We start from the raw sequence: 22,785 nt of genomic DNA, 5'->3' as shown, positions 1-22,785 counted from the left end.
TTTAGCATCAGTCCCTCCAATGAACACCCAGGATTGATCTCCTTTAGAATGGACTGGTTGGATCTCCTTGCAGTCCCAGGGACTCTCAAGAGTCTTCTCCAGCACCACAGGTCAAAAGCATCGATTCTTCGGCGATCAGCTTTCTTCACAGTCCAACTCTCACATCCATACATGACCACGGGAAAAACCATTGCCTTGACTAGACGGACCTTGGTTGGCAAAGTAATGTCTCTGCTTTTTAATATACTATCAAGGTTGGTCACAACTTTCCTTCCAAGGAGCAAGCGTCTTTTAATTTCATGGCTGCAATCAGCATCTGCAGTGATTTTGGAGCCCAAAAAAATAAAGTCTGACACTATTTCCACTGTTTTTCCATCTATTTCCCATGAAGTGATGGGACCAGATGCCATGATCTTTGTTTTCTGAATGTTGAGCTTTAAGCCAACCTTTTCACTCTCCTCTTTCACTTTCATCAAGAGGCTTTTGAGTTCCTCTTCACTTTCTGCCATAAGGGTAGTGTCATCTGCATATCTGAGGTTATTGATATTTCTCCCGGCAATCTTGATTCCAGCTTGTGCTTCTTCCAGCCCAGCGTTCCTCATGATGTACTCTGTATATAAGTTAAATAAGCAGGGTGACAATATACAGCCTTGACGCACCCCTTTTCCTATTTGGAACCAGTCTGTTGTTCCACGGACAGTTCTAACTGTTGCTTCCTGACCTGCATACAGGTTTCTCAAGAGGCAGGTCAGGTGGTCTGGGATTCCCATCTCTTTCAAAATGTTCCACAGTTTATTGTGATCGACACAGTCAAAGGCTTATCACTATTACTATACAGTATACTGGAGAAGTCAATGGCACCCCACTCCAGTACTCTTGCCTGGAAAATCCCATGGACGGACGAATATAAAATAACACTACATATAATAGTATGTATGTAGTGTATATATATATATACACACACACACTATATACAATAAATATAACATATATTTATATATAATAACATATAACACACTATATGCAACCAGCACTTCCAAGCATGAAGAAATCATTTTAAATGAATAACTTTAAATTAAATCAATGTTCCCATCAAGAACAACTTCAAAATACAGGAAAAGTTTTAAAGTATCTCTTGAAGGCTACTAGAGAACTACTGAAGGAAAAGAACTAGACAGACCAGGAATCAGAGAGCAGGGAAGCATGCAGAGGTGGCCCGATAAGTGCGGCCACTTCTCCAAGGAGGTATCTGCTGAACCTGGGTGTAAGGCAAGAGACTGAGACGCAAGTTTTGCCTAGGCTGATGCTAGAGAACCAAGAAACCAGCAGGGCTCTGGTAGGCGTGCAAGACCATAGACAGTACATGTGTATATTTAACTGAATCACCTTGCTGTACCCCCTGAAACTAACACAACACTGTGACTCAATGATGCTCCAATATAAAATAAAAATTAGAAGGAAAAAAAAGACTACAGACAAAACTCAAAACAAAAGGGACAGATGGGTGAACGGGGAAGTTCCGAGGTTTGGGCCTGACACAGAGCTAATTTTCCCTTCAAGATATTTAACAATTCTGGAGATGCATAGGGCAGGAGGTTAGCACAAAGCCTCTGAAAAGCAGAGTGGAGATTTTGGCAGTGTTATCAGTATAAGGAAACATAAATTAGAGGCTCAAGTCCAGCTAGGGGAAATGGGCATAACTCACTCGCAGCTGGAAGCCCCTCCCCTGAGTGACCACACATCATCAGTGGGGGCAAATGACAGGGAGGCAGAGGCTGGTCAAAACCGAAACCCAGCGTCAACTCAGCTTAGTCCCAAGACGGTACATGAGAAATATGTTTGAGAAAATAAAAGACGAAGGATTCCAGAAAATTGGAATCCATCATGAGAAGGACCAAATGGAACTTCTGTAAGTGAAATACATAAATGATGACGTAACGAGCTCATTAGATATACCAGAAGAAAGAACTGGCAAAATGGAAAACAAGTCAGTAGAAAATATCCAAACCAGAAGCACACAGACCAAAACCTACTGAAAAATACAGAAAAAACCATAACAGATGTATAAAATACATGAAAATGTTTAGGATATAGATAACTAGAACCTCAAAAGAGGGAAGAAAGAAGGAACAGAGGCAATATATAACAAGATGATGGTCAAGAGTTTGTTAAAACTGATTAAAGAAAACCCATAGATCTGGCAACCCGCTCCAGTACTCTTGCCTGGAAAATCCCATGGACAGAGGAGCCTGGTAGGCTACAGTCCATGGGGTCACAATGAGTCGGACACGACTGAGCGACTTCACTTTCACTTTTCTATAGATTCAAACAGGTATGCAAATCCCTAAAAGAATACATACAAAAAATACACCTAAGCATATCACATTTAGACTGTGGAAAACCAACGAAAAATATCGGAAAAACAACCAGTGGGGGGAAAAAAGACACCTTACCTTCAACAGAACAACTACTGCTGGACTTTGGAATGCTAGAAAACAACAGAATGACTTATTCAGAGAACTAAGAGAAAACAACTGCTCACCATAATACCATGGTCAGCAGAAATACCCTTTAATAAGTGAAGGCAAAGTAAACACATTTTCAGATAGGCAAAAACAGAAAAATTAACTGGCCCAAACCTACACTAAAAGATAAAAGTAAGATGAAAATTCAAAAGGAATTAAAAGCCACAAAAGAGGTCAATGTGTGGGAAAACAGAAATGAATATTCTCTGTAAAAACCAAACATAATGCCTTAAAGACATATAAAATACAAAATAATTATGTGTAATAATAAAATGATAAAGACAGGGCTCAGAGGAACACTAATGGGAGAGTGACCAAAGTTGTTATTTTTACTAGAATATTGCAAGTCAAGAGTACATATCCTAATTTCTGGAGTAAGCAATACAAGAATGCACAACTAACTAGGTAATCAGGGAGAGAAATACAGTAATACAAAAGAAGTCAAGACAGGAGAGAAAAAAAGAAAAAGAGTTTGGAAACACGGAAATCGAATAATAAGATGGCAGATTTAACCCAAGTACCTCACCAATTGCATTATATATAAATGAACTACCGACCACATAAGAGAGGAAGATTGCTGGACTAGGTACAAAAAAAATTTGCTGACGGGAATGCAAAATAAGGCAACCACTACGGAAAACAGTTTGGCGACTATTCAAGCAGTTAAACATAAATCTGTCACATGACCCTGCAATTCCACTCCTAGGAATTACCCCAAATAATTTTAACTAAGCAAAAATAATCCTGCTTATTTAACTTCTATGCAGAGTACATCATGCGAAATGCCAGACTGGACAAAGCACAAGCCGGACTCAAGACTGCCGGGAGAAATATCAATAACCTCGGACGCGCAGATGACACGACCCTCATGGCAGAAAGCAAAGAACCAAAGAGCCTCTGGATGACAGTGAAAGAGGAGCGTGAAAAAGTCCGGGTTATCCCGCCGCCTTCTATCTCTCCCCCGGCCCCTCAGGCTAATTCGCCAAAACGACCATCACAAAGGGGAAGAGGAGGGACGCCCGCTACATGTTCTCTAGGCCGTTTAGAAAACACGGAGTTGTTCCTTTGGCCACACACATGCGAATCTACAAGGGGCATATTGTAGGTATCAAGGGAATGCGTACTGTTCAACAAGGAATGCCCCACAAATGTTACCATGGCAAAACTGGGAGAGTCAACGATGTCACCCAGCATGCTGTTGGCATCATTGTAAACAAACAAGTTAAGGGCAAGATTCTCGCCAAGAGAATTAATCTGCATATCGAGTATATTAAGCACTCTAAGAGCCGAGATAGCTTTCTGAAACGTGTGAAGGAAAACGATCAGAAAAAGAAGGAAGCCAAAGAGAAAGGGACTTGGGTTTAGCTGAAGCGCCAGCCTGCTCCACCCAGAGAAGCACACTTTGTGAGGACCCTGGACTGTAAAAAAAACAAAACAAAACAAAACTTGGCTTAAAACATAACATTCAGAAAACTAAGACCACGACATCCAGTCCCATCACTTCATGGCAAACAGGGAAACATTGGAAACCGTGAGAGACTATTTTGGGGGGGCTCCCAAATCACTGCAGATGGTGACTGCAGCCATGAAATTAAAACACACTTGCTCCTTGGCAGAAAAGTTATGACCATCCTAGATGGCACATTAAAAAGCAGTGACATCACTTGCCAACAAAGGTCCATCTAGTCAAAGCTATGGGTTTTCTGGTTGTCATGTATGGATGCAAGAGTTGAACTATAAAGAAAGCTGATCGCCGAAGAACTGATGCTTTTGAACTGTGGTGTTGGAGAAGACTCTTGAGAGTCCCTTGGACAGAAAGGAGATCAAACCACTCTATCATAAAGGAAATCCGTCCTGAATACTCACTGGAAGGACTGATGCTGAAGCTGAAACTCCAATACTTTGGCCACCTGATGGGAAGAACTGACTCGTTGGGAAAGACCCTGATGCTGGGAAAGACGGAAGGCGGGAGGAGAAGGGGACGACAGAGGATGAGATGGCATCACCGACTAAATGCACAGGAGTTTGAGCAAGCTCTGGGAGTTGGTGATGGACAGGGAGGCCTGGCAAGCTACAGTCCATGGGGTTGCAAAGAGTCGGACACGACTGAGCGACTGACCTGAACTGAAGCAAAAATGTGCGTAGGAATGTTCATAACAGAGTAGTGTTATTCACAATAACCAAAAAGAGCAAAATAAAGCAAAAGCAAGCAAAGGAAAGGAAATAATAAAGAAGAGAAGTCAACGACACTGAAATCAGAAAATCAATTTTTTAAAAAATATCACTCAACCCGAGAGATGGTTCTTTGAAAACTTCAGTACAATTGATAGGGTTCTCGGACGAATAACTTAAAAAGAGAAACACAACTTAACCAATATCAAGAATGAAAAAGAGGGTATCACTAGAGACTGTACTGACATTAAAAATAGAATAAGGAAGGACTTCCCTAGTGCCCAGGGGTTAAGAATCCGCCTGCCAATGCAGGGGACACAGGTTCGATCCCTGGTCCAGGATGATCCCTCATGCTTCAGAGTGACATGCCCGTGTGCCGCAACTACTGAAGCCCACACTCTAAAGCCCAGGCTCTCCAACAAGAGAAGCCAGCACAATGAAAAGCCTAAAACAAAGAGCAGCCCCCATACTCTGCAACTAGGGAAAGACTGCACGCAGCAATGACATCCCAGCACAGCCAAAACTAACTTTCACTTTCCAATAAAAATGCTAAAAATATATAACTAATATTACAAACAACTCTATGCATATAAAACAGACAAGTTAGATGAAGTAGACCAATTCTTCATAAGTCAGACTACCAAAACTCACCCAAGATGAAACTGATAATCTGAAGAGTCCTATAACTATTCGACAGATTGAATGTGCAGTTTAAAATCTCCTGAAAAAAGATATTCAGGCCTGATGCTTTCACTGGTAAAAATCTAACAATTTTAAAAGAACACCAATTCTACACAATCTCTTCCAGAAAACAGCAGAGAACTAATGCGAACAAATTCTGTGAACTTCAGATTACTTAATATTCAGTTCAGTTGTGTCCAACTCTTTGAGACCCCATAGACTGCAGCATCCCTGTCCATCACCAATTCAGAGTTTACTTAAACTCATGTCCACTGAGTTGGTGATGCCATCCAACCATCTCATCCTCTGTCGTCCCCTTCTCCTCCCGCCTTCAACCTTTCCCAGTATTAGGGTCTTTCCCAATGAGTCAGTTCTTCCCATCAGGTGCCCAAACAATCTTGCTATTTCAAAGAACAGCAAGGAGAGATAAGAAAGCCTTCCTCCGTGATCAGTGCAAACAAATAGAGGAACACATTAGAATGGGAAAGACTAGAGATCTCTTCAAGAAAACTGGAGATACCAAGGGAACATTTCATCCAAAGATGGGCTCAACAAAGGACAGAAATGGTACGGACCTAACAGAAGCAGAAGATATTAAGAACAGGTGGCAAGAATACACAGAATTATTTAATATTAAAGCAAAACAAAAGTGTGTCAGTCGCTCAGTCATATCTCTTTGCGATCTCATGGACTGTAGCCCGAAAGTCTCCTCTGTCCATGGAAAGCTCCAGGCAAGAATACTGGAGTGGGATGCCATGCCCTTCTCCAGGGGATCTTCCTGACCCAGGGATTGAACCTGTGTCTCCTGCATTGCAGGCAGTTTTTACTTTCTGAGTCACCAAGGAAGCCCAACAAAGATAATACAAAAGATGAAAACTGCAGACTAATACCACCCCCTTAAAAAATACAAAAATCCTTCATAAAATAATAGGAAATCAAGTCCAAAAATATATGAAAAGCATTATACAACACCACAACTTAGTAGGATTTGTTCCAGAAATCCAAAGCTGGTTCAATATTCCAACACCAACGTAATCCACCAAATCAACAGGCTAACATAACAAAGAGAAAAATCACACGATCATACCAAATGATGCCGAAAAAGCATTCATGATTTTAAAAGTTTTCAGCAGACTAGATATAGAAAGTAACTTCTTCAACTTGACAAAGTATATATACAAAAACCCTACAGTAAACATCATACTTTGTGGTGAAAGACTGGATTTCTATCTTCAACACTGGAAACAAGGGAAGAATGCCGAGTCCCACCACTCAAATTCAACAGAGTCCTAGAAGTCCCATCAGCACAAAACAAGAAAAGGAAACAAAAAGTGTAGAGACTGGAAAAAGAAAACCGTCCCGATTTGCGTGTGACATTACTGTCTACGTAGAACATCCCAAGGAATCACAAAAAAACATGTTTAAATTAGTCACAACAACAAAAAACTAATAAAATTTATTAGTGCTAGAATGAGTAAGTTCAACAAGGTTGCAGAATACAAGAAAAACATACCTAGAAAATGAATATCTGTATACAATTGTGCTTTTATATCTATTGAATATGTAGAAACAAAACAATACATTTATAATCCCATTTATTTTTTAAAAAAGAAACACCTGGGTATATACTTAACAAAACACATACAGCTTGTGTGCTGAAAGGAAGATATAAATAAATGAACAGATATATGTTTTATTAGTCTGCTAGGGCTGGACCCACTCCAGTGTTCTTGCCTGGAGAATCCCAGGGACGGGGGAGCCTGGTGGGCCTCCGTCTATGGGGTCACACAGAGTCGGGCACGACTGAAGTGACTTAGCAGCAGCAGCAGCAGGGCTGTTATCGGAGAAGGCAATGGCAAGCCACTCCAGTACTCTTGCCTGGAAAATCCCATGGATGGAGGAGCCTGGTGGGCTGCAGTCCATGGGGTCGCTAAAGGTCAGGCACGACTGAGCAACTTCACTTTCACTTTTCACTTTCACACACTGGAGGAGGAAATGGCAGCCCACTCCAGTGTTCTTGCCTGGAGAATCCCAGGGATGGGGGAGCCTGGGGGGCTGCCGTCTGTGGGGTCGCACAGAGTCCGACACGACTGAAGTGACTTAGCAGCAGCAGCAGGGCTGTTGTAACAAAGTCCCTCAAACTCAGTGGCTTAAACAATAGAAATTGATTGTGTCACATTTCTGGAAGCTAAAAGTCTGAGACCAAGGTGCTGGCAGAGACATACTGCCTCTAAAGGTGATAGGGAAAGATATGTTCCAGCTATCTTTCTCAGCTTCTAGCTGCCCCTTGGCTCGTGGCAGCACACGCCTAAGCTTCACACAGCATTCTCTCCATGCTTCTACACGCATCGACCCTCTATGCGCACCTGTGTCTAATATGGCCTTTTCTGAGGATACCTGTCATATTGCAACAGGAGTCCCTCACTACTTCAGTACACATCTGTGTTAACTAATAACATTGAGAATGACCCTATTTTCAGATAAGGTCACATTCTGAGGTACTGGAGGTTAGAGCTTATTAGGGGCACTCAAGGGACTCCCCTGATGGCTCAGACAGCAACGGATCTGCCTGCAATGCGGGAGACCCAGGTGCAATCCCTGGATCGGGAAGATCCCTTGGACAAGGGAATGGTTACCCACTCCAGTATTCTTCCCTGGAGAGAATTCCATGCAGAGAGGAGCCTGACGGGCTACAGTCCATGGGGTCACAGAGAGTCAGACACGACCAAGCGGCTAACACTTTCACTTTTCAGGGGGACTCAAGTCAATCCACAACAACACTGTTTATGGGTTGGAGATTCAACATCTGACCTCTAGATTTAGTCACATTTCTGTCACAATCCACTAACACTTTTAGTAGTTAAAGACAAGTTTATTCTAGATTTTATATGAAAAAGTAGAATAAATGAAACAATTTTGGGGAAAAAAAGTGGGAAAAATCTTACTATCCAATTTTAAGATTTACTGTATAGCTAACAAAAATCAAGACACTGTGGTATTGCTGGTGAAACACATGCAAAGATCAACAGGACAGAATAGAGAACCCAAATATAAATCTATACAAGGACAGATAACGAATTTTTGAGGAAGAAGCAAAAGCAGTTCAATAGTGTAAGGATAGACAGCCTGTCCAACAAATAGCGAGGAAGCTAGGGGCAAAAAAATGAAACTGACTTTATACAAATTAACTCAAAATTGATCATAGATTTAAATGTGAGACGTCAAAGTATAAAACTTCAGAGGATTTGCAGACCAACTTCAGTTCTTATAAACGACACCAAACATGCACTCTCTAAAAGGAAAAAAACTTGGTAAACTGGACTTTGTTAAAATTTAAGACTTCTATTCTCCTAGACTTTGTTAAAAGGATGAAAAAGCAAGCTATAGACAAGAATAAGCTATTTACAAACTACATTTCCAACAAAGGATTTGTATCTAGAATATATAAAGAACTCTCAAAGCTCAAAAGTCAAAAACAATTCAACTGAAAATGAACAATAGACATGAACAGACATTTGATCAAAGAAGATACATGAATGGCACATGAAAAGATGTCCAATATTATTAGCCATAAGGGAAATGCAAATTGAAATCACGTAAGATACCACATCATCTGAGAAAAGCTGAATAAAAAAATGCAAATACCAAATGGTGGAAAGAATGCTGAGAACGTACGTCTCTCATACACTGCTGGTAGAATGTAAAACGGTAGAACCTCTATGGAAAATAATTGAGTCGTTTCTTAAAAACTCAAACACACGCTTATCGTATAACCCGGCAATCACACTCCTGGGCATTTATTTACCCAAAAGGAAAATTTATGTCTGCACAAAAACCTGTATATGATTGTTCACAGCAGCTTTATTTGTAATAGCAAAAAGCTGGAAACAATTCAGTATCCTTCAGTGGATGATTCAACAAACCGCAGAACATCTCTATACCGGAACTGCTGCTGCTGCTGCTAAGTCACTTCAGTCGTGTCCGACTCTGTGTGACCCCATAGACGGAAGCCCACCAGGCTCCCCCGTCCCTGGGATTCTCCAGGCAAGAACACTGGAGTGGGTTGCCATTTCCTTCTCCAATGTGTGAAAGTGAAAAGTGAAAGTGAAGTCGCTCAGTCGTGTCCGACCCTTAGCGACCCCACGGACTGCAGCCTACCAGGCTCCTTCATCCATGGGATTTTCTAGGCAAGAGTACTGGAGTGGCTTGCCATTGCCTTCTCCGCTATACCGGAACAGTACTCAGCAATTAAAAACAGTCACGACTGGTACATGAAACAACCTGGATGGATCTCAAGGGTATTATACTAAATGAAAACAGTCAATCTCAAAAGATTATATACTGTATGATTCTATTTATATAATATTCTTGAAATGACAAAAGTATAGGGACAAAGAACAAATTAGTCATTGCCTGGTAATAGGAAAGGGTGGTAGGGAGAAAGGAAGCACAAGCAAGATGTGGTGATAAAAACAGTTCTGTGTCGTTTTGGTGTTTTGTTTTCTTTTTGCCATGCTCCGGGTCTTGTGGGATCTCAGTTCCCCGACGAGGGATCCAAACTACTGCCCCCTGCAGTGGAAGCACAGTACTCTAACCACTGGACTGTCAGAGAATTTCCACAGTATCTTAACCAAAGTGATGGCTACATGAACATATACATGTGATAAAAATGCACAGACAATAAAAATACATGTACATGTGCAGACACAAAAATGAGTACATGTAAAAACTGGTGAAATGTGATAAAGGGCTAAAGAGTACACCAATGATAGCTTTTTTTTTCTTTAGATCACCTGTGCCTTTAAAATTTTTTATTTATTTATTTGGCTGTGCTGGGTCTTCATTGCTGAGTGCAGGCTTTCTCTAGCTGCAGGGAGTGGGGGCTACTCTCTAGTTGCTTTGTGCAGGCTTCTCATTGCAGTGGCTTCTCTTGTTGCAGAACACAGGCTCTAGGGCACAGAGGCTTCAGTAGTTGTGGTACATGGGCTTAGCTGTCCCGAGGCATGTGGGATCATCCTGGATCCGGGATCAAACTGGTGTCCCCTGTACTGGCAAGAGGATTCTTAACCACTTGACCACTAGGGAAGTCCAACGTCCCAGTTTTGATACTAACAGCTACATAAGATAGCAAGACACCGCGCCCTCCAAGCCCCTGGTGAAACTAGCTACAGTATACAGAATTTCTACACTACTTTAACTTCCTGAGCTGCTGCTGCTGCTAAGTTGCTTCAGTCGTGTCCGACCGTGTGCGACCCCCATACATGGCAGCCCACTAGACTCCCCCGTCCCTGGGATTCTCCAGGCAAGAACACTGGAGTGGGTTGCCATTTCCTTCTCCAATGCATGAAAGTGAAAAGAGAAAGTGAAGTTACTCAGTCATGTCTGACTCTTAGCCACCCCACGGGCTGTAGCCTACCAGGCTCCTCCGTCCATGGGATTTTCCAGGCAAGAGTACTGGAGTGGGTTGCCATTGCCTTCTCCCTGTGAGTCTATAACTATTTTAAAGTTTAGGGACTCCCTGGTGGTCCAGTGGTTAAGAATCCACCTTGAAATGCAAGGGACACCAGTTCAATCCCTGGTCTGGGAAGATCCCACATGCCACAGGGCTACTGAGCCAGTGGGCCACAACTAATGAGCCCAAGCTCTGGAGACTGCAAGTTGCAACTATTAAGTCCACGTTCCACGACTACTGAAGCCTATGCACTTTAGAGCCCGTGCCCTGAAACAAGAGAAGCCACTGCATCGGAGAAGCTCTTAATCCACAACTAGAGAAAGACTGTGCACAGCAACAAAGACCCAGTGCCACGAAAAAAAAAAAAAAAACTTCAAAGTTTAAAACTGCATTATATTCACAGCTGATACGTGTGTAGACATCATGCATGCAAGCATGTACATGCCCTAAATCAGCCTCAGACCCGCTAAGTCCCCAACCATACAACACCAACTAAGCTGATACTGACATGTCACCATGGTGGTAAAACCTCCATTTGTAAGCCCCATCATGAATTATAAAATTGCCTTGAATCACTATTTTGTGCTGCCTGCACTGAGTACAAGGCTTTAAGTTTATGCGTCTGTCACTCACTAGCTAGAAGTATCTTGTGCTGTATCTCAGCTAGCATTTATGGACACTTACTACAGGCTGGGCAGTGCTGTAAGTGCTTCACATACCTAACTTAATCTTCTCAACAATCCCATAAGGGAGGTACTATAATCAGTCACACCATTTTATAATAAATGTGAAGAAAAGAAGACATAGAAAGTTAAGTACCTCGCCGAAGATCACATAGCTACAAAGACAGTCCCAAGAGTTAAACCATGGCATTCTTATCCAGAGCCCTTGAGCTTATTAACCAGTTGGGTCTCTGTAAACTCTCTAAATTTCAGCTTTTCCTCTATAAAATGGTGTTAACTTAGTTTGAGTGTACTCCGGGAGTTGGTGATGGACAGGGAGGCCTGGCGTGCTGTGATTCATGGGGTCGCGGAGGGTCGGACACGACTGAGTGACTGAACTGAACTGAACTGAATATATATAGATGCATTAAGGAGATCAAACCAGTCCAGTCCATCCTAAAGGGAATCAACCCTGAATATTCACCGCAAGGACTGATGCTGAAGCTGAAGCTCCAACACTCTGGCCACCTGATGTGAAGAACCGACTCACTGGAAAAGACCCTGATGCTGGGAAAGACTGAGGGTAGGAGGAGAAGGAGATGACAGAGGATGAGACGATTGGATGGCATCACAGACTCAATGGAGATGAGTTTGAGCAAATTCCAGGAGATGGAGAAGGACAGGGAAGCCTGGCATGCTGCAGTCCGTGGGGTTGCAAAGAGTGTGCTTATGTAGAAACGCACGTTTTGTAAAGTGAGAGAAACAAACATACCAACATACTAACAAGGATCTTTTCTCCAACTTAATAAATGGACATTCACCCTATTCATTTGAACATGTTCCAACTTCAATCGAAGTATTGAGGAGGAATTCTCTATACACAGTGAAAGAACACCCAACTTGTTGACTGTGAACAATAATAAGAAAAGTTGAAGTAACCCACATTCTGCAATTTCTCTCCTGGCACCATATACTATTTCATTCGAAGCACTCATTTTGATTTCACCAAATGTCAGTACAGGAATGAACCTGATGGCATTGAAACGTGTATATTCTCATATGTGAAACGAATCGCCAGTTCAGGGTCGATGCATGTAACAGGATGCTCGGGGCTGGTATGAGGGGATGACCTAGAGGGAGGATAAGGGGAGGAGGGAGGTGGGAGGGGGGTTCGGGAGGGGGAACTCATGTACACTCGGGGCGGATTCATGTCAATGTATGTCAAAACCAACCAATATAATATTGTAAAATAAAAAAAAAAAAAAAGGAATGAACCTGAGGCAGGCTTGAAGCCTGGGTCTGCTGAACGATGCTATTACCTAGGAAATGTCTTTCAACTCATCCAGTCCCACAAAGAACAGTCAGGAATGTGCTGGGGTTACCTGCTCCAATTATTTGCTCCCACTAAAAGCTGGCAAGCTGATCCAAAGGTCCTGGGTCAGAGACAGGAGGGTGTCATCAGCAGACAAGTCCTTGTAAGGATCTAAGAATCCTTACTTCTATTTGAAGGTGTGCTGTGTTGATTGCTGAACTTCCATACCCTTTGCTATTACAGAAACTTTACACTCTCAGACTGTCAGGAGACTCTGTCAGTGGCATCCCTGTCCTGATATGACAAGCAAGTCAACTATCCCCGACATCACTTCACATCATCAAAGCTTTCTCTTTCTCATCTAGGTGCTCTCCCTAGAATGAGTGGAATTCAAAAAGATGCGGTCTCACTGCCAACAAAATGTCTAGCCTATATGGGCATGTTTGAAGAGAGGTCAGAGACAGCTCACCACGCCACCATCAGGAAAGCCCCCGGAGCCCACAATGAGAGATGCAAACTCATGTGAAACAAACACATCGTCTTTCTCGGACTTTCGCTCTAGGGTCACTTACAAATGAAATTTAAATAGAAGTAACACTTGTGGATCATCTATTCGGCGTCATGCATTGTGCTAGCTACTTAAATCTCTCATTTAATCCTAACAGCCGTTCAAAGTATTTTTGTTATCAGTGCCTTTTCACAAATGATTTTCACAAAGATGTTGAAAGTCAAGTGACTCAGTCGTGTCCGACTTTTTGCGACCCCGTGGACTGTAGCCTACCAGGCTCCTCCGTCCATGGGATTTTCCAGGCAAGAGTACTGGAGTGGGTTGCCGTTTCCTTCTCCGGATCACAGAGATGTTAGGTGACTTAATTTCAAAGTCTGAAAGCTACTACGTGAAAGAGGCAAAAGTTAAACCCAAATCAGTCCATAAATCTTTATGACTTATTTCTTACAACCCTATCTGCTGTCCAAAGGAGTCATACTGACTTAAAATGATACCAGAAACAAAGATATTCCTCCTTCATTTTTTTGGTGAGAGAACTGGGTAGTTTTAATACCCAGCAGGGACTATCATGCCTGGAACCAAATTCCTATATGAAACCAATACCCATTTCCATACACCCAATCTCACAGTCTATACCAAATCTCTCCTTACCAGTTAGACTGTGTGTAGTCAGTGGAAGAGCAGAAATATTTTATTCAACCTCTACAATATTTTCAAGTATTTGGACTATACAAGTTGCCCTCTACATTTCAAAATCTGTGAATAATAATCTTTCCCAGATTTATGTTCGTTTACTTGGAAGTACTAAACCTTTGAATTTTACTATAAAATGAAGATTCCAAAACATGTTGTATTCAATTTGCTGAAAGCATTGTAAAAAGGATTAAAGACTAAAATTAAAAAAAAAACAACTTTAAATTCTATGTACTATGTAGCTACATTAATATTAGAATACGGGAAAATGGTAAAAGCTATCCCTTTCAGAGAACTTACTCCAAAAGTACTGTACAAAGTACTTTACAAACACTTCATTTTCTATCTTCCAAAGTGTTAACTCTAGTTTACAAGTAAAGTTACAATGGTAAGAAAACTCAAGTAACCTGCCAAAAGTGATACAGATAGAAAGTGCTAGCTGCTGCTGCAGTTTATACAACTCCAAGCTTTTTCCTCTTACTGTCACAGTTTGCTGCCCCCTAATTCCTATCTGGTCAACATATCTTTGTCCCCAATTCTAAAACCATTATTGAAACACATACGAAATTATTTAAACCTGTTATTAACTGTATCCATTGACTGGTCATAGCTTCTAAAGTAAAAGAATTAAAAAGTGCCTAAAGAATTACCATTAGAAGAATTCAAGTAAGGCAACAGATTTTCATGAAGTCCTGAGAGGTCAAGAACAGATAATTCACACAACAAAACCTTTATCACTGCTTGGGAGTTGCTGTTCGTAAATCGATGTGAAGACAGTAAGACCAGGATACCATCTTAAGTATTTAAGACAATGTAAATACTGTAAACCCACCAGCCTAAAGTCTGAGCCAAAGAACCCATTTTCAAAATCATGTTACCTTCAATATTTACTAAGTGAATTATGAGCATTATTATTATTATCGTCTGCTCTTTAAAGTCTTATTATTAAATAGCAAAAAAGATGTAACCATAACTTGGACAATTTAAACTTCTGAAAGGCTATTACTTCTCCAGTTCCAAATTTTCAAATTTCTTCATAAAAGAATAATATCTGAAAACTAAGATGAGTAACATTCCCCAAATCTGAAATCTTCGATCGATCAGAGTCTGAACCTAAATACATAACTTTTTAATGTACAAGATGCAGTTCAAAATAACATATTAGTTTTTCCTGTCGTTTATCAAACACATTCAGTAGACTGATTAAAAGGGCAATACAAGAACAATTTTCTACGACATGCCAAATAATAGATGAAGTCTTACCTCCACTGCTAAAGCTGCCGTCTGTTGGTCATAATGATTCAGAAGACCGGGCATGAAGGTAGTGTTACAAGGCAAATCTTGGCACCTCCTCAAGGTAACAGGCTCAAAGAACACAAACTGTGCCCACCTATATGGCACACAAACATAGTCAAGGGCACAGATAGAAGACGATCCAACTCAGAGCCATGCTTTCTCGATCGAATGAGATTCAGATGATCAGGCCCACTCAATATGTATTTTAGATCTTTGTACACCTGCAGGTCTCAGCTTGGAAGTACTTCTTCTATCTTGCTGTTAAGTTCTTCAAACTCTTTGCACCGTCAGAGGTTTGTTAGCTTGGTCTCATGAAAGGCATTTGTTTTTGTTTTCACAATATGGGAAAATGACATCATCTTGCCTCTTCTTTTCATTTTATTACATCGGGTACCATCTGGCCAACGTGTCAACTGGATCAACCACATTCCCAAACAACAGACTCCATCCTAGGAGAAGAGCTCTTTCTGCCTTTGGCTGAAATATCTGAAAAAATAATTGTTTTTTAAAAATGGGAGAAATTAGCAATTTCCTCTTGAAATATTACAGGCTTGATAGTAAAACTTTGATTAGCTCAGTAAAGTTGTAGGATACACAATCAGTATACAAAAATCAGTTGCGTTTCTACACACTAACAATCAGCTACTAGAAAAAGAAACTTTAAAATACTGCCTTTGGGACTTTCTGGTGGTCCAGTGATTAAAGCTGCACACATCCACGACTGGGGCACCGGTGCACTCCCTGGTGGAGAACTAAACTTCCAAATGCCGGGCGTGTGGCTAACAACAACAACAATCACAGACTTTGACGAGAGATACAACACTGCCTTACAGATAAAACACATGGGTATTTCATAAACAAATACGATAGTTTTTCTACCGTATCATTCTTGCTCTAGATATACCAGAGAATCCATAAATAGCATTTAAAGGCACTGTACCTCCCTCAGTTGTTTACATACCATACAGTTTAATTTCCCATCTATAATGGTAGTTTTTCATTTGTCACAAGACATAATTGATCCATTGGGAAAAACTTGCATGCTGCTGTCCTAAATTTTATTTAAATATCTGCCACACTTAATAACAAGCTATTTAAATTTTATTACAAATGTTTTAATCATCAAATGATTCAGCAGATGGTATCTCTGAAAGGTGTAAAATATAAAGAAAACAAAAGATATGGATTCAAGCCTCTTCCCAACTATGTGAATCACTTAACTTCTCTGAGCTCAGAATTTTCCTTTCTAAAAATTGTGCCTCCCTATCAAAGATGGTACGTAAGTGAATTATAAAATAATGTACTCTATAAAAGGTAAAGCAACATCAAACTTTAGGTAGTTTTATTACTGATTTACAGCAGATACAAAGACTGACTTCTATCAACCAATACTGAACTGGCAAACAGGAGATTCTAAAAGTAGTATCAGGACGTTTTCCCAACAAAGCTTCATCCTTTTAGATAGTACAAAAATTCAGTACATAGCTAGAGAAAACGTTTGACCAACAAACGCTTCATTACACACAGTCAGGCTGCAGAGAAGAATCAACCCTAGAAAGTTACAGCGTGGGCTATGAATGATTTCCAGTTAAGAGTTTCTACCAAGTTTCAGAGTCTGATTTGACACTGCCTTTGCTGGGGGCTTCCCTGGTGGCTCAGACGGTAAAGAATCCGCCTGTGATGCTGGAGACATGCGTTTGATCCCTGGGTTGGGAAGATTCCCTGGAGGAGGAAATGGCAACCCACACCAGTATTCTTGCCTGGAGAACTCCGTGGACAGAGAAGTCCGGCAGGCTACAGTCCATGGGGTCACAGAGAGTTGGATGCAGCTTTCACTTTTTTTCTAGGGACAAAAATATGCATCTCCTTGGGGGCTGGAAGGGTAGGTAGAGTGGAAGGCAAGATTGGTAGGAAAAAAGCTTATTCTAAAACTATCATACTTCCGTTTGGTTTTGTAATGATGTTAAGTCTGCTTTTACTTTATTCGCGCTTCACAGATGGCAAATATTTCTGTTTGAAGTACACAACCTCGGTTGGGAAAACATGAGAAAGTCAGGTTCAGAAATTCTCAGAGACCCAGGTTAACAGGACAACTCAAATAGATATTAGGGCCCGTGACAGCTTAGACCTTGAAAACTTGACTGGCTTGGCTAAAGCAGGGAAACAAACTGTCCTTTGTGCACTACCAATGACAGTGACCTCTGCATCCCAAGCTTTAATTACTGGGCAGAAAAAACTATTTGGAGAAAGTAAAGCCATGGCTGAATCTTCCCATTTTTCCCTCAAGCATATGGTCTTGAGTAGAAGAAGGGAAAAGGAAAGTCTACAACCTTAGGAATTAGGAACACCAAAGTTACAAGCAACCTCTGCCCCAAATGTCTAATCTCTCTAATACTGAAATCTCTAAATCAGAAATATTTGTTAAAGCTTCTTGGCCTGCCATATTGTTTCCTCCTCCAAGTTGGGCCCAGAAATGTGATGTCTGGCTATGGAAAAGTGATGTCAAACACAGTCATCTATATTTAAGCTTACTTATCAGGCAGCACGGTAACAATTATGCCTGTCACTAATGTGTCAAATAAGCCCTGCAAGCTTTATTTGGCTACAGTATCAAAACATCCATCGAAGTTCCATGTTTGTAGTTTGCTGCTTATGCAGCCTGTTCATCTGCTTGCAACTTAAAAAAATATTAAAGGGAACACTGCTCCCTAATGAATCTGTAGATAACAATGAGAATTTCAAAAATTTCATTTAGACTATTTTTCAAGCAGTATGGGTTCCAAATTTACAGTTCAAAGAAGATTACCACACAAAACACGAGGAAGAAACAAAGTAATATTGAGTTTTTTAAACTAGATGAGAAACCCCCTATACTTCTGTCTACTCTATTTTACCTGTTTTTCTCTTAGTTATTCCTTTCGCCTCATTTACAAACAATGCTTCTCACAGACTTACAAAAGTGCTTTCCTTTAGGGACTTTAACATTCTAATTTCCATACATCAAAACATTTTTGTAAAATTATTGTTAGGCTGGGGTAGGATAAAACCTTAATACATTAAGACTGTAATTTATGATTATTAAGATAAATCAGAAAAAACAGCAGAATGCCATGAGACAAGAGGAAAAATAGGAACAGTAAAAATGTTAAGAAATTTATATTTCGTCCAAATCAGAGGTTCCCTAATTTTCATGTGCTGCAGATTCATAGAAACCCCATAGGTCTAAGAAATCCGAACCTCTGGTAAATGAAGGATATACATACATTCTAACAATTATCTCGGTACTGTTACAAGTGATCTATAAGTCGTATTTTGAGAAATGCTATCCTAAAGAAGAATAATTTAACTCAGTACAGGATATTTGCACATAATTATGTGCTTAGCAAAAGTAATATATAAAATGAATTTTTTAAAAAGCAGATAAAGAACAATACTTGAATAGAAAAATGGAAAAAAGGACATACATTTACAAAAGAAATACAAATGGCTAACAAACATATGAAAAGATATTCAACTTTACTAATAAAAACATACAAACATGATATATAACATTTTTGCCAATCAGATGAACAAAGAAAGAATAACAGAACACAGTAAAGGAGAGGGTGCGGAAAAAAGAATATATTCAACATTTCAACACTGGGAAATACATTTTTTTTTTTTTTTGGCTGTCCCACACGGCTTGCAGAATCTTAGTTCCCCAAACAGGGGCTGAACCCGGGCCAAGGCAGTGAAGTGTCTAACCACTAGACTGCCAGGAAATTCTCCATTTTCAAATACTACTGGAGGAAAAGCAAACTAGTTGGTATTTCAAAAAAATAGCCAGGGACATCAAAAGCTCTTCAAACGTATATAATTTGATTCAGCAGACCTATTCTACAATTTATTCTAAGAAAGAAAACACAAGTACACATGATGTATAACTGAAATGTTAGTACAACACTGTTTACAAAATAAAAACCCAGACAAACTGAAAGTCTACCAACAAGGAATTGGTTAAATTACGGCACAATCAGCACATAACACACTCGCTAAAACTGATGAGCAGGATCTGTATATGCGGATGTGAAAAGACAGTAACAATACAATAAGTGAAAACTAAAATTTTAAATGGTTTACAAAACAGAATATAGTCTCCCACTTTTGTCAGAAATATACATACGTGAAACAGAATAAAACTTACCTGAATTGTTTAAAGATATGATATTCTAGGGACTTCCCTGGCAATCCAGTGATTAGGACTCCACACTTCTCCTTCAGGGCGCTTGAGTTGGATCGCTGGTCAGAGAATTAAGGTCCCACAAACTGCACGGCGAGGTCAAAAAACAAAAACAAAACAAAAAAGGAGTAAAGTATTATAAATGCTGAAATGTTATTTTAAAATCTGTCCCACGTTATTTCTGTATGGGAAAATAAGTCTGCTAAATCTATAAATGTGTGCTGACAATACTACTACTTGAATCAATGTTTACTGACTGTTGATTAAGTAACAAGCCAAGACACAAAAATGCCCTACTACAGGCAGCAAGAAAAGCAAAAAAAAAAAAAAAAAACAAAACTGATGATGAACTTAGAAAGGGTCAAAAATTGATTCTGAATACTGAAAAAAAATCAGATCACACCTCAGCTGAACCAAATATTCAGTTCAGTTCAGTTCAGTCGTTCAGTCGTCTCCCACTCTTTGCGACCCCATGAATCACAGCACGCCAGGCCTCCCTGTCCATCACCAACTCCCGGAGTTCACTCAAACTCATGCCACATCAAACTCATGTCGGTGATGCCATCCAGCCATCTCATTCTCTTTCGTCCCCTTCTCTGCCCAGCCCAATCCCTCCCAGCATCAGAGTCTTTTGGAGTGAGTCAACTCTTCGCATGAGGTGGCCAAAGTGTTGGAGCTTCAGCTTTAGCATCAGTCCTTCCAATGAACACCCAGGATTGATCTCCTTTAGAATGGACTGGTTCAACCTCCTTGCAGTCCAAGGGACTCTCCAGAGTCTTCTCCAACACCACAGTTTGAAAGCATCAATATTGTGGCGATCAGCTTTCTTCACAGTCCAACTCTCACATCCATACATGACCACTGGAAAAACCATAGCCTTGACTAGACGGACCTTGGTTGGCAAAGTAATGTCTCTGCTTTTTAATATACTACCTAGGCTAGTCATAATTTTCCTTCCAAGGAGTAAGCGTCATTTAATTTCCTGGCTGCAATCAGCATCCGCAGTGATTTTGGAGCCACCTAAAATAAAGTCTGACACTGTTTCCACTGCTTCCCCATCTATTTCCCATGAAGTGATGGGACCGGATGCCATGATCTTCGTTTTCTGAATGTTGAGCTTCAAGCCAACTTTTTCACTCTCCTCTTTCACTTTCATCAAGAGGCTTTTGAGTTCCTCTTCACTTTCGGCCATAACTGTCCATAACCAAATATTATGCACAGTTAAAAAAAAAAGTTGATATATATTCTAAATTGTTTTTCAATAATCTAATGAAATAAATGCTTCTAAGCAGGATCACATGAGCATGGATAGCAACAATCCTTTTTCCTAAGAGAACCATCCTTGAAGAAGCTGTAAGTTTCAGACAGCAGGACACAGAAGATGGAGGAAACCAAGAAATACTGACAGAATACAGCAGCTGATTACATAAAGGTTAAATGATGTTGTGCGTTCTTTTTGATATTATATCTTTGACTATAGAAATCTGCAGAATCTCAGCTGAAGAAAGGGAGTGGCTGGATTAACTGGAGGGAACAGTCTCAGGCGCCAAGGACCAGTAGAAAATGAAGGGTCTGGAAACAGTTTTCCATGCCCTAACCCTGAGAACGGAGAAGGCAATGGCAAGCCACTCCAGTATTCTTGCCTAGAAAATCCCATGGATGGAGGAGCCTGGTAGGCTGCAGTCCGTGGGGTCGCTAAGGGTCGGACACGACTGAGCGACTTCACTTTCAGTTTTCACTTTCACACATTGGAGAAGGAAATGGCAACTCACTCCAGTGTTCTTGCCTGGAGAATCCCAGGGACGGGGGAGCCTGGTGGGCTTCCGTCTATGGGGTCACACAGAGTCGGACACGACTGAAGTGACTTAGCAGCAGCAGCAGTAGCAGCAACCCTGAGAAAAGAGACATTCAGTTCTTTACAGAGCAATATAAGATATGTGGGAAAACTAACTTCAGATTAAATGACCTGATGATTATTTCATCAGAAAACAAAAAGGACTAGATACACTCAACCCTACACTTTAATTTTTATCAATGTGTAACATCAGCAATCTGACATTCCCCAATTTACCAGTTCTCTTGTGAAGATAAAAAGTAAAAGCCCCTAAAATAAGGTGAGTACTTGTCCTGAAGAACAGCAATAAAGGGGACGCAATCTTGGAAGATTGTCTTCAGAGGCTGGCTACAAAGCCAGACCCAAAGAACTCAGCTGGGAAAAGTAGGAGAGGGCAACTGTGAAGAGGAAAGAAAGCAGGCTGAATCCCAGAAGAGACCATGACAAAAGTGGGCCCTGGGGACTTGTCAGCGAGGCCCTGCAACCAAAGATGTTAGCAAGTCTATTCCAATCAACACTTCTGTACAGAAAGTGATTCCTTTCATCTTTCTCAGCTTAGATTTACTTATCTCGAGACACTATAAACGTACCTAACATTTTGCCTTTCCAATTCAGAAATTAAAGGTTGCCTCAAACACACCGGCTACAATGGGAACAGGAGGATATTCTTTTGTCTTCTTTCAGAGTTTTCCAAGACTGCGTTATAAGGATTAGCAATCACTACCTCTGAAGCTTCTTCTCTCAAGGAAATCATCATCTTGTCAGACAGGAAAGTACACACGGAGAGCATATCGCTGCTCAAAGTGCTAGATTTCTTTTCCGAAAACTCATGTGGGTTTTGGCCTTTTGTTTTCCATATCTAATTTTTTTTTATATAAATTCATTCTCAGGATACTGCTTTCTGGTTGCTGAAGTTTATATAGCTCCATATTTAAATCTTAGGGCCTAGATTCTCAGTAATCTCAAGGTATCACTTTGCCACTTTATCTAATTTTTAAAGTCCGTCTAGTTGTCTACTGATTACAAAAGATAATCCAATTTCCAGTGTGCTGAGCAATGGGGCTTAAAGAAATACAGGAAAATCAAATACATTAAAGCTCAAAATTAAAATGAACAGTAGTCATCAAAAGCCAGTCCATCTTACAAATTATATAAGACTAGAGAAAGCAGAAAATCTTTTAAAACTAAAAGCAAAACTGGAAAGGTGAAAGATGGCCAGAATCTGGACTTTAAAAAAAAAAAAAACAACAGGTTGAAATTCCAGCCTGGTTTCCCTTTTTCATTAAAATGTGTTCAAAAAATGCTCTAATATCAAGCTCCTGATTGTTTTCCCCCCTTTAGCATGGTTGCATGTTTTGACTCTAAAATTAGTTTAATGAGATAAACTTTGGGGACCAAGATTTTTTTAGGCCTACTAGCCTAGTTGTTTTT

The 22,785-nt window shown here is 40.5% G+C and overlaps 1 pseudogene across 1 annotated transcript in view; it reads right to left on the bottom strand.

Moving 5' to 3' along the window:
- LOC148773944 (ferroxidase HEPHL1-like) overlaps positions 1 to 22,785 on the bottom strand; it is a 122,510-nt pseudogene that overhangs the window by 96,485 nt on the left and 3,240 nt on the right. The window contains exons 2-4 of the transcript XR_016036398.1: positions 21,293 to 21,412; positions 19,485 to 19,606; positions 15,269 to 15,787 (exon numbers count right to left, since the gene is read on the bottom strand). The product of XR_016036398.1 is annotated as a ferroxidase HEPHL1-like (transcript). The remainder of the gene's footprint in view (positions 1 to 15,268; positions 15,788 to 19,484; positions 19,607 to 21,292; positions 21,413 to 22,785) is intronic.

The sequence above is a fragment of the Moschus berezovskii genome, chromosome 25 (assembly GCF_049115385.1).
Source record: "Moschus berezovskii isolate FMDL1 chromosome 25, NW_MosBer_1.0, whole genome shotgun sequence".
Classification (NCBI taxonomy): domain Eukaryota; kingdom Metazoa; phylum Chordata; class Mammalia; order Artiodactyla; family Moschidae; genus Moschus; species Moschus berezovskii.
Note: the sequence above shows the minus strand (reverse complement) of the source record. Positions and strands in the feature narration are given on the sequence as shown.